The sequence below is a fragment of the Eschrichtius robustus genome, chromosome 3 (assembly GCF_028021215.1).
Source record: "Eschrichtius robustus isolate mEscRob2 chromosome 3, mEscRob2.pri, whole genome shotgun sequence".
NCBI lineage: Eukaryota > Metazoa > Chordata > Mammalia > Artiodactyla > Eschrichtiidae > Eschrichtius > Eschrichtius robustus.
In genome coordinates this window covers 189067292-189080251 of record NC_090826.1, presented here as the reverse complement: position 1 = coordinate 189080251, position 12960 = coordinate 189067292, and the positions used below count along the sequence as shown (strand labels likewise).

Sequence of the window (12960 nt, the reverse complement as noted above, 5' to 3'; positions counted from 1 at the left end):
GGAGCACATCTCATTAAACTGGAGTCCAGCAACGTGTGAAATGATCACCCGCCCTGCCACCTACCAAGCCGTCCTGTGTCCCAGGACTGCCTGGGCCTGTGTGACAGGCTGCCTCTCTGGGTCTCAGCGTCCATTCTACCCATCTCCCTCCACTCACACCCTCGGGCCCTGCCCGTGTGAACACGGTATCCATGGCTGTGAAGGTCAGGACGGTCCCCACTTCCTCCCAGGTCCCTAGTGAAGGGAGAGGAGAGCGGGGGCGGGGGGAAAGGCCCACCCCCGTCCCTAGGATGGTGGTAAAAAAAACGAAAAGAGTGACAAAGTACTGAGATCTCAGAAGAAAGGAGTTTACAGATTTGACCTCTGAGCTCGGTTACCTATGGTTACCTACAGCTGCTGCAAACAACAATGATTATGCCTGTTTTACATTTATTTTTAATCACAGATGACCTTTACCCGCTATCTCCACTTTTTTATAAAAAGAACTGAGGCCAAAAAAAAACCTCAATTGATTTAAATGTATTTTTTTTTCCTCCTTTGAGGTGTTAAAGCATAACAAAATCCTCAAGGGCAGACAAAAGAAGGAAGACGAGAAACCAGGCCCGATTATCTAAGCAGGAGCAGCGAACCCCTGCTCGTCTGGGCGTCGCCTGGGGACACTGCTCTGCGGAAGGTCACACCATGTGACGGCCCCACATACCGCGCCCTGAAGCCGTCCAGGGGGGCAGAGCACCAGCACTGCTGGCTGGAGGGACCGACCAGGCAACCTCACTGCAAGGTGGCTTTTCCCCGTGGACTTCTGTCTCGAACCGGGGCTTCCATGCATCAATTCTCTCGTGGGCTTTTCCAAAACGTCCTCAGCCTAACCTCCGTCTGGGAGGTTCTCTCTCCATAGGCCTAGAGCTGGGCCTTCTTCCACAAATTGTAAAAAGTCCCCCAGGTGACCCATCATGCAGCCCAGGTTAAGCACCACTTAACCATGGGCTTTTTAAGGTGAAGACGTGTCCCACCTGAGGTGGAGGAATCGGTAAGAGACCGTGCGCTGTATCTGTAACGTTCTCCTACACTGGAGTCGGGCACCCTAAAACGTGTGAGTCTGGGATTCAGGAATTCTCCTGTCTCACATTTATAATATCCCATACTATCAACCACTGCTTTTACCAACATTAACTAAGGGTTGTTTTTCTCTGACTTGAAGACCTGTGTCAAAAAAGAAACTAAACTTTAGCCACGTCTCAAGAATTACTTAATATATAAAACGCTTCCAGTGTGCTCAGTGGCGCTGAGGTTTCCCCGGTGGCCATGCCCACCTGCCAGCTCTGTGCTGAGAGCTGGCCTTGGTGGTGCCCGGGGGACGCGGGGGGCATTCACAGCCCAGGGGGACTGCCCAATGGGACACGCCCCAGACACGTGAGTAACTGAGGCCGAACTCCGTCCCAGGCAACGCCAGGGGCCCTACCGAACTGAAGGCCCGCTGAGAGCAGGGCCCGTAGGGGAGGCCCCGAGGAGGGGCAGCAGAGAAGCTGTGCGCCAGAAGCTGTGTGAGAGCAGCGCGGGGCAGACGGGGAGGAGGGGCGACAGAGAACAGTGCCGAGTCCGGGGGCCGCTTCCCGACAGAAGTGGACGAGAAGATGATGCCCGGGAAACGCGCGCACACACACACACGTTCAAGGTCTCCCTGCGGCCTGGCCACCGGCTCACTCCCAGTGACGCCCTCAGGGCCTGCACTGCTCACCAAACACCCAGCCAACAGCTCAGGCTTCGGGAAGGGGCCTGCCGGCCTCAGCATCGGCTGGGCCTGGGCACCGGTCTCTGTTCTGACATCTAGACCCGTGACGACTCAACGCCCTGCCAGCTCCCCCTCACTTCGCAGCTGTAAACGCACCACACCGGCTGCTGCTGGTTAGAGCAGCAAGTTAACTCAGGACCTGGGAGACCGGGGCAGGGCGGGCCTGGGGGACTGAGCTCACAGGCGCCGACCGTCCACTCTCTCGCGGCTTCTGGGCAGAATGGCCTTTCTCACGCTCCATCGCCCTCATGGGAGAGCCTCTGTGAGCCACGCCCTCCCCCAGGCACGGCGAACGACCCCTTTACAACCTCGCCAGCTTGCCCCACGCCTTGGTCGTCTTCTCCCACAGAATCCCAAGCACACCTGTGCCCAGCGCGCAGACGGGGGCCTGACCACGTGACCGACAGACGCGTCTGTTTACCGACTCGGTGGTGCCCAAACTGTGGGATCTCACTTGAGGGTGTTGTAACATCCTCCCTGTTAAGAACGTGATTTGTGGGGTGAGATTTTACTACATCTCCAGCTTTCAGTCTGCTGTGCAGACGCTGGCAGTTGCCTCTCTAGTGAAGAAAGTTCCTCCTTTCAATAAGGCAGGGAAATTCGGCTTCTCCCAGGCCTCAGTCTGAGCCATTTTGTAGTATCAAAGCATGCGACTCATCTCCACTGACCGACTCCTGTCAGAGCGCCGGGTAACTAACCCTTCCCACTCGGGATGGCCTGGAAGTACTGCGGAGCCGCTGACGCCCTGTCGTCGCACCAGCCCAAGTTCTCAGACACAGGGCAGCCGTCGCATGCGGTGACACTGAGTGGCCTCCACTGAGGAAGCTGATGCAAGATACATACAGGCAAAAACTTAAAGACACAGAAAATAGGTTAGCACTGCCACGCAGCAATCAGAAGAAGCCCACGGGGTCCCGGCAGTCCCAGGCACGCCCTCCCCGGAGGCCAGCCTGGAGGGCGGTGTGTCCTACGGGGGCTGCCCAAGAGCGGCACTCCTATTTCTACCTGCCAGGGGTAACTGAAAGCAAATAGCACAGTCTGTTGTTTGTTGTACTTTTCAGGCATGTAAGATGCGTGTTATCAAGTTCTTTGGGATGAACTTTCATCAGGTGTGGTGACGAGTAGACTGTCACCTGATCCGGGTGTCAGAGGAAACAGGGCTCCCTCCAAGCCCGCCCCCCCATCCTTCTAGCACTCCCCCCCCCCCGCCCCCCCTCCCCCCAACTCTTGGAGCCCTCTGGAACCCTCGGGCTTTTTATCATTGCCTTCAAAGACTCGCCTTAGCCACGTCCCGAGAAGGTGACCTAACTCCTCAGAGAAGAGTGGGAGTCTCAGAAAACAAGATTTGGGGTCATAGAGGTAGCATGGTTGCCATAAAGCAAACAAGATCATTTCAAAGAAGGAAGACACCTGGGATTTCTGGAGGAGATGGTGTTCTCATCGTAACAGAAATTAGCCTTCTCAGAAGACAGCTCTTAGAGGCCAGAGGGCAAGTGGGTTAAAAGTGTACGGGACCTGGGACTCAAGCCCCAGCTTCTGATAAAATGGCTTTGGTATTTAGATCATACTTCCAGAAACTATTGTTTTGCTTGGTTTCTTGATATCCTAGATAATCTGGTGTTTGACGAACAAACACTGGTTAGATTTAGGGAGAGGAAGTTTGGGTTTCTTGGGTAAAAGGAGCCGAGTGGCTGCACTGGTGGAGACTTAACTTCCTCCTCCCGTCACTCAGACTGGGCACAGTTCACCGTCACCCGGACACTGTGTCTCAGTCTAAAGAGCTGACCCCGTCCCCGCAGGGCAAGCACGGAGTGGGTCCGGAGAGCAGGGGCGGGGCAGTGCGGGCTTGCCTACGTGGTCTCGCCGGGGCGGGGGGCAGTAAAGGACAGCGTCAGAGGCTGCGGAAGGACATCGAAGACCCTCCAGAGGGAGCCTGAGAGTCAGCCCCGTCGGCAGCGACTGAGGAGAAGCCCCGGAACACAGGGCCCGGGGCCCCAGCCAATCTGCGCCCTATGGAGGCCAGGAGCGGGGTTCCCCTCGCCTGTGTTCTGGGAACGGCCCCTCTCTCCCTGCAAGCTCCCCCCGTGGACGTGGAGCAGCGGCTCTCACTCCACTCTCGAGCCGGGTCTGACGGCTCATCTGCCCATGGTGACACCGTTATGTCAGGAGAGGCCCGAGCCTTCTACGCAGCCTACAGGATAAGACCAACGTCCCGTCCCGTGGCATGTGCTCTAGCCAGGACGTCTCAGGAGGAACTTCCGCGTGAAGACTGCTGCTCTGCTGCCACTGAACACAAACGCCTGATGGCCGCTGAGGCCGGGCTCTCTGGTGTGTCTAAGCTAGAGGCAAACGGCTCAGAGAAGGAATTACTTTCACAGCTTTTATGGCCCAACTGGGGGCCGTAGACATTGTGAATGGGGCCTGCAGCAGCAGAGACTTTAGAAACCAAGGCGAACACAGAAAACAGAAAGTAAAAAGAAAGACGAGCCAGACGCACCATAATTTAAAAAATGCTCCAAAACCAAGAAGCAGGCTCCTTCCTTTCATACCTCCTGAATTCTCCCATAACAATCTCATTGGTTGGGGCCTGTTTCTAATAAAAGAACAGAGCGAAGAGCACCATGAATTCAGATGGAAATCCTGGGAAGGGACGGGAACAGGGCTGGTTTTGATTTGTGAAATGTGGAGAGTTCTCAGAACACCAGAGACTGGCTAGGAAACCCCCCACGAAAGCTTTTAACGTGAAGTTATCGGGAGTTCAGGAAGGCAGATAATTAAAACCAAACTCTTCTGACCAAGTTTAAAATAAAATCTTAGCTCTGGAAGCTGGGCCCAAGGGAAAGGAACGAACCGCGTCACGTGTCCACACCAAGACCAAAATGGGCCTGACCCCGCAGCGATGGGAAAGCCTCCTGGTAAACCTCCTACTTCACTTCCGCGTTCCCTGGAGAGGCCCGAGCAGGGGCCGTCGGCGCTGCCCCGGGGTGCCCGAGCTCTGAGGAGCGTGGGTGTGGCTGCAGCGAGGACCCGCCGCAGACCTGGCCGCTACCTGAGCTCGGGGGACAATCATTCTACGACGTTTTGAGTTTGAGAATCCTTCCCTGTACCCGTCTCAGACAGACTCGGGCTTCCTAGCCTTCTGCCTGCAGGGAAGGGCACCCTCATAACCCAAACGATCGGGGCTCTCGGGAAACTTGGAAGGGCAGCCTAGTAGGCTCCAGCTCTGAAAAGGATCTTTCTGAGTCTGTATTGTTCCAGTAATGTACCTGGGGATCCTGAACAATTTGGAGATACACGTGGGGGCAGGAGTGGGGGTGGGGGGAATAAAGACTTTCACGATGTACGCAGAGATGTGACAGTAGGGGACCGTGATGCTGAGGCCTGCATTAGGTGCTTTTCCCTGTACCTAAGACATGAGTATTCCCTTAATATCATCAGACTTCCAACTGTATTCATTTTCTCTTGCTGCTGCCCACCATCGGCTTGGCTGCGCCCTGCTCAGGCTCTCACGGGCAGAACCGGGTGTCTGCTGGCTGGGCTCTCACCTGGAGGCTCGGGGGAGAACCCCTGCCTGCCTGTGGCCGCCGGGGCTGCCCCTGCTCCTGGGGGCCCCCGTGTCCTTCCCCCCTTCACACAGTGACACGGGGGCTCCTTTCCACACTCCTCTGCCATCAGCCAAGAAAGCCCTCTGTGTTTAGGGCTGGTGACTGGATCAGGCCCACCTCTCATACGGTCGGTGATGCCCATGACACGGTCGAGGGAGAACCACCTCACCACATATACGGGCCCTGGAGCCCAGGCCAGGACATCTAAACGAGCCACTTTAGAAAGTCCCGCTTTAAAAAGACATGGTCTAGTTTACCTATAACATCCTCAGAGTAAGAAATATCCACAGTACACGGCCAGTCGGCTGCAGTTGGGTGATTACAGACATTCTGAATCAGAACAATGCTGAAAGCACGACTGACGCTGGGGAAGCGTGCACCCACCGAGCAGCTGCGTGTGCCGGAGGATGCTTCCAGGCCAAATTCTAACAGTATTAAAGGTATTAGGTTACACCTAACTTCATCTTAGTTTACCCCTTGATTTGTCTTTACCAAGTACTTTATACATATGGGGAAAAAAAAAACCCAGGAAAGTCAAGAAATACAGTACTTCTGGTCCCGTTTACACTGTAAATATTTCTGAAAAACCTCACTGCCAGATTGTGACGACCCTACCAATTTAATACTGGACGTAGAAACAAGATGATTGAATGTTACTGCACGTATTCTGGTCCATCTCATTCTACTTCAAATGGTAGAAAGAGACCCATCTTTTGCTATATCTATAGATCACACTGCCCAAACATTACTGGAATTCTACAGCTCTTATTTTCTATGCAGGCCTGTACCTTTTCTTTATGGATATTCCCAGCTTCTGAAGAATTTCTAGATTTTTTTGGGAACTCACAAAATGTACTTATTGTAGAAGGAAATAACTGAACGTACTGAAGTTTCCCTGAAATATCCAAGGCAAGCTCTTTGTGTTTAAAGGTCATCTGTAAACCCCTATGATCCGTAAACACACTTGCAGACTGCGGCGTCTTCTCCAGGCAGATTGCACACGGCAGGTGACGGTGACCAAGGACAACGAGCTGCTCTAGCGCGTGTGGCTCTAGCCAGGGGTCACGTCACTCACATTTAACACACACTTTCACTTAGTCTCAGGTCTGCACTGGCGTGCACGGTGCACGAAGTTGCAGTAGCCCCTGACATCGCGCAGACGATTCCAAGTGCGGCCTGGGCATGGCCCCCAGGGCTGTGAGGCTCTGCAGGGTAGTGGGTCCCGCCACCCCGTGAGGGCCATCATCATGCCTCCTCAGCATTAAGCTTTCCCGGCCCACAGCCTGGGAAGAGGTGGATTTTTACCTGGGAAACATCACTGTCCAGCAGCCTATTTGGGTAGCAGTTATTTTAATTTTATTCAGACTAGGTTGTGAATCAAAACCCTTGCCGAGGCTCTCCAGACCTCACCTCTTAAGAGGAAACAGACACTAGGGACCTAAGTAGCCTAAGGAAAAACTTTTTCTGCTAAGTAAGTTCCACAAAAGGTTAGGGACTTCCTTTGTTCTTAGCTTTCTCTCTCCGTTCCCACAGAAACCAAAATATTAACTCACATATTTTAGAGCCGTCGACACACTAGCAAACTGCAACAAGCAGGGATCTGAAGAGCCTCGAGGACACCTGTGGCTATTAGCCCTCACTACAGAAACAGGATTTCACAGCGCACGGCCGACCCCCTCCAGGGGGCCGCACAGGCCAGGAGTAGAGACCAGACCAGGGTCGGGCAGTGCATCCTTTCCCTGTGAGTGAGGGGGCCTCAGACAGGGTCCTCTGGGCTCAGATCCCTTCTCTGGTGGGGGAAAGTTGAGCACACCCACAAAACAATGACAGTCATCACCTGAGTGCAGTCAGACACTAGGCTGTCTGGTACACACAGCAGATAAAAAGGGCTGCCAGAAAAGAAAGACAGACGCTACCTGGAGGTTTCTGCTAAGGCTTCGTGGAAGGACGACTCTATGAAAAGCATCAGCCTGGAGTTAGAAACAGGGTGGTCGTGAAGAATGACGCTGTTCTGCATGACCTGTCCTGTGAGAAATCGGGCACTAGCTGGGACCTCGTCAGTAGCCCAAGTGCTACTGGCAGCTCTGAAAGGTAAAGAACTGAAGCTTTCTTTGATTCTGCCACTAAATTTGACCTTTTATACCCCCTATGGATGTTGAGTCTTCCGATGCACAAGGTTCTTTGGATTTAGGGGGCTAAACTGTACTCCCAGAGCAAAACTGGTGTTTTACAGTATAGGCCTTAGGGAGAGGAGACACACGTGCAGGGTGTTTGATTTTTGGCAGGTGAAAGATCCCTTACATAAGAGAAACCTCAGAAATTCAGGCTCTTCTAATTCAGAACTTGTTATAATGTAACAGGTCCTGAATTGAAGCATACCTTTGTACCATCTGCTTAAAAATTATTTTATAAGTAAATGAATAGCGTAAAAAGATAAGATAAATGACCTTACCTAACGGATCTGTTTTTGAGCACTTATAAAAATGGCTTTAGAGAACTATTTACTACTACACTCGCTAAAAATGATTTTAGGTGACAACCTTCAAGGGTAGAGCAGATCTTTTCTCCTTAGCAACAGTTCTAATGTAGATACTTAGAAGTAACAAAACTATACCTACTTTTAAATGTTGCAAAGTTCTGACTTTATCTAAATTGATTTGTCTCTTTCTAAATTATTCTGTGAACTTTTTCCTTCTTTACAATAGGTTTATTACCGCCATCTCTCTTTTCAAAACAGATTGAATGGTCAGGGATATTAGCAGTAACTCAGGAGGTATCTCACGGAGACGCAGTGGTTCCCTGGACCGCTACACAGCGTAGCGCTGCCGGCTCCAGCATCTGCTGGTACATGGGCTCAGACAACTACTAACTGCCCTCTGCCTCAGCGTCCTCATGGGTAAAGGCGGGGGAATGGTACCCGGTGCGTAAGGTCATCAGCAGGATGAAGTGAGAGTCGCGTGCCTGGCACAGCACCCGGCACAGGTGACGCTCTATAAATACCAGTTTCCACTGCCCACTCCTCTCTGCCGGGGCCTGCTGGCTGCCAGAGGAATAAGCTCAAGCAAACGCTTCCACTCAAGTCAAGGGTTTTGATTGTTTGTAGATTTTGATTATCCAGGCTAATTCCCACTTACCCTTCTACCCGCAGGCATTTAAGGTTATTATTTTACTGTCCGCATAGTTACACTCTCTCCCAGATAACCAACCACGGGAGGTCGATTTTGGAAGTCCACAGGAGCTGTGACGCTCTGACACCAAGACGCTGCTTTCACAAGGAAGCAGGCGGAGGTCAAAGTCTAGACACGCTTCCATGTCTTTACCCCGTCAGCTCACCGGGAGGGCTCCTGCACTGTGACCCAAGGAGGAGGCTGGGCTCTGGGCTGGGAAGAGCACTGACCCCAGCTGTGGACAGCTGCCGCCCCCTGAGTGACACAGTCAGGACCAGAAACGAAAGGAGCAAAAGGCAGCGGGAAGCCAGCTCGAGCCGTTCCCCTCCACCTCCTGACTCTCATCGCCAGCTCCCCCACACATGACGAGGCTGCGGAAAAGGGAGACGCAATGCTGCATAATCTGGGAGCTGCTCAAGTGGGAGACGCTCTCCCCGGGGGCCCCGCTCTCCCCGGGGGCCCCGCTGGCTGTATTGAACACGAGAACCCCAACCTCTTGACCCGACTGACCCTCCATTTCCGGATTCTTTGGGGCTGAAGCTCATCACTGGAACATCAAGTTGACCACAATACCTGCAGACAGACAGACAAGACTCAAGGCCTTCTGTCGTCCCTCACGTGACCCCGTGGTGACTGGGGAGGAAAAGGCCACGCACGGGAAGAGCCTTCTAACCTCTTGCTGTTACTCCCCAAGGCTTTACTCCCAGCTCGTTCCTTACGTGACATCTACTCCTTGGTTTTAATCATAAATATCAGTATTTTCAGCCCATTATTTTCTTCTGAGCTTCGGACCAACTACTTTCTGGTGTCAGTACCGAAACTCCCGAAGTCCCTCTAACTCAGCACATCCCAGCGTGAGGCGCCTCCGCACTCGGCTCCCTCCGCTTCCTGCCCTGCCCGCTGAGCCGTGTCCTGCTGGTTTCTACCGAGCGGCCCAAACCAGAGGCCTGAGAGTCGCCCTGGCCCCTGCCCGCTCACGGGCTCACCCCGCCCCAGTCCACTTCTAAACAGCTGGACGGTCCTCCGACCACCGGACAGCGCCTCCGTCCAGGCCCTCACTTCTCACCGGAGGACCGACCTTACCCCCAGGCCCGCCGACAGTCCAGCCTTCAGCTGCCGGAGCGATTTCTCTAACAGGCAAACAGCTCTGATCACAGCAACTCGACCCCAGCTTTTCAGTCCTTCACCCACAGGCCAGCTCTCCAAATCCTTGGAAAGACATGCCAAGCCCAACACGAACCGGCCCCTGTGCGTCTCCAGCTGAACTTCCGATTACACTCCTCGTTCACCCTCCTAATTATACCTTGTGTCCCAGCCACACCGATCTGCAGCTCTCAGAGTAGTACTCTACTTCCTCTCGTCTTTTCTCCACCTTGGTAATGCACTGCTTGCTTTTACTGTCCGTTCAACAGCCTAATGCATCTCCCGCTTGACTGGTCTCCTAAAACAAAGCACCTGGGCCCACATACCTTTATTGGAAGATTCACTTCCCTTTGTTATAATCCTGGAGTTCCCTTCTCGTCTCCCCAGTTAGACTGTTGGCTCCCTGAGGGCAGGGACTGTGTCTTTCATCTCTCGATTCCAGACCTAGTACAGGCCTACTTACGGAGCAGACGCTCATGGAACGTTAATAGTGGGAGGATTCAGAACAGGGTAGGTGGCCTTGGTGTCCATTTGCCATGGAACCAGTCTCTGGTGAACAAGCCTCTCCTCCACGGCTGACCCAGCCCAGCGTCCACCTAGGATTCATGGAACTGTTCCCGGTGGGGAACTGCTTTCATTCCTACAGGTTCTACTACATTGCTTAGGAAGATTCCTTGTGAAAGAGTTACTGCTTACTGACTTTTCTTGAGTGGAATTTAAAAAACCCAACCCAACCCAACCCAACCCAACCCAATACACTAGTGGTTTTAATTAGAGAGAGAAAAAAAAATGGTTAACAGCTTACACCCTTAGTTGGTATTATTCACCCAGACAAATGCTTCTCATCCCCTGACAACGGATTATAAAGGAGTAAAAAATGGATTCCAGATTGGAAGCGCGAGAGCAGGATGAGAGGAACAAAGGATAAAGGAACAGCCTAAAAGCTGTTCGGTGTCGGCCACAGGAGAGCACAGAGGAGGCAAAGACGCGGACCCCACACCAGCGCCTGGAAGGGAAGAGCGCCTCGTGGGTGAGCTCTCAAGAGCAGCGATCCTCTGCCCCCCGACTTTCTACCAAATGTACCCTCATTAGCTTGTAGCGCTGGTTATAAAACAAAGCAAGCTGGTAAAATTTCCCCTTTATCCACACTAACAGCTGGGGTGAAAAATATTATGTAAAATCTGTGTATTTTCTCTTGAGATGTTAAGTCCTAAAGGAATAACAATCCAGGTTACATGGGAAAAATGCTACTGATCTTGGTTGATAGATGCGGGCCAAACCCTGTTATCATAAATACCAACCAATTCAAAGAAAATCTGTCTCTTTAAAAGATTCCCAGGGTTCAGCTGATGTCCCACTTACTTCAAAACTATTCAGTACAACAAATATCAACTAAGCACTACAAGTTGGACATTCTCAAAAGTAGTCTGTTATCTTTCGATATGCCCTGTATTGAAGAATATTTTGTTAAATTAGCAAATAATACTTTGAGAATACTGACCAGTGATTACCTGGCTCTTGCTTTCAAGATGATTTTAAAATGCTAAACCATCTAAATTGACTAGTTTTTAAGTTAACAGAATTTATAAACTTGAGACCCAATAATATTCACAGTGATTAAGGAGCAAGAAAGAGCTAGAGGTGTCTAATATGTTTGTAGTTCAGAATTATTCTTTTTTTTATGTTGGAAAATTACATCAAAAGGAAGCTTTTATACAAACGTGTGAGCTTGGCACCTCGTGGAGTGGCTCACAGTGTGAGGAGAGGCTGAGCCTTCAAAGTCTCACCAGTAAATACCTGCATGGCGCCCATCAGTCACGAGGGTGACTCTGCAAGCTGTTCCGCTTTCCCTGAGAGAGAAATCAGAGACGAGCAGGTCTGTCACTCAGGGAGCACCCCCTCCCCCTGCCCCCCAATTTTTAGAGACAAAGAGACGTTGGACTAGTGTGAACCCATTGTGAAAGTCAAAAGAACTGTTTAAAAAAAGTATTTCACTCTCAGGGTCAGCAGAGACCAGGACAGCTTTAGTGGGTTATGAGGGCTGGGTGGTGGACGTCTTCCTTACAGAGGGAGGGGTGGATTTAAAAACGAGGTTTAATAGTATAATCTTGTGTTCAGAGAATGACAAATGTTTATTATTTTTAAACTACAAACTAGAGAAAGTAAACAAAATCCTTGGCTGGTGAGGACACACACTGTCTTTCTCATGTAAGTGATTATTTCATTAGGGAGGATATTAGTTGCACAATCTCTCGGCAAACATTAGGTTATCACATTATTTAAAAAGGGTCATGGTTTTACCAAGTACAGAAACACTGAATTACATAATATTAAAAGTATCAGATGCTGCTGGGAGTTTAAAGGCATGATAAGACAGTTCCGGTTTTCCAATTACCGAAAACTCATCCTACCACTTGTTTTCTCAAGTTAGAAATAACCCGTATGAGCTGCAGTTTACAGGCTGCCCTTTCTGCTTCCTGAACACCTAAGAGCAAGGTGTCCAACAGCCATTATTTTAAAATTCCCTTTGAGGACGTTTTCCTTACACGGAACCATTTACTGTTTGGCCCTTTTGACAGCACTATTTCTCTTGGTGTGTGCTTCGACCCTCTGAATTACAGAACCGGCTCCTGCAGCTACAGGTCCTCAGCCATGCGTGACCTCTAACAGGACCGGCGCGAGCAGGGGTCCCCCAGGTTCTGTGAGGACGGAGAGAGCTGTTCCCAGCAGACGCACCCCAGCACCTGTGCTGCGAGAGGCCCAGGCGTTTCTGCCCCTAAGGGGGCTCCCAGGCCCCTGTGGTGTGGCTCCCCGTCTGTAGACGCAGCCCCCCCATTTCAGCTTCCTGCGTCCCCACCACGTCCAGAGCTGCCCAAGCTCTTAGCTGTCCGCTTTGACCCTGGCGTGTCCTTAACCTCCAAATGTATTTGATGTGTGCTCCGGTGCTGCTGATGAGGAGGGTGGGACCGGATTCTGCCCTCGCTGGTGAGGACGCTGGGGAAGGAACCACTCCTCTGCGTCCCTCAGTGTCCTCACCTGTGACACGGGGACGGCAACACCCGCCTTGTAGGGGCCTGGGGATTACTCGAGGCGGTGATAGTCCCAGGCCTGGAATGTGTTCGGTATTTTGGATAGAATGCTTGTGTTTTTATTGGCATCAGATGCTCAGAAGTCTGCCCCAGCCTGTCCTGCAGTGACATCTGTATCACATGGTGCAGGTGTAACCCCGCATCTGTCCGGAAGCAGCATCAGGAGG

The 12960-nt window shown here is 51.8% G+C and overlaps 1 protein-coding gene across 4 annotated transcripts in view; it reads right to left on the bottom strand.

The window, feature by feature from the left end:
- Positions 1-12960, bottom strand: part of PPP1R12B (protein phosphatase 1 regulatory subunit 12B) — a 195630-nt gene that overhangs the window by 18580 nt on the left and 164090 nt on the right. The window lies entirely within an intron of this gene.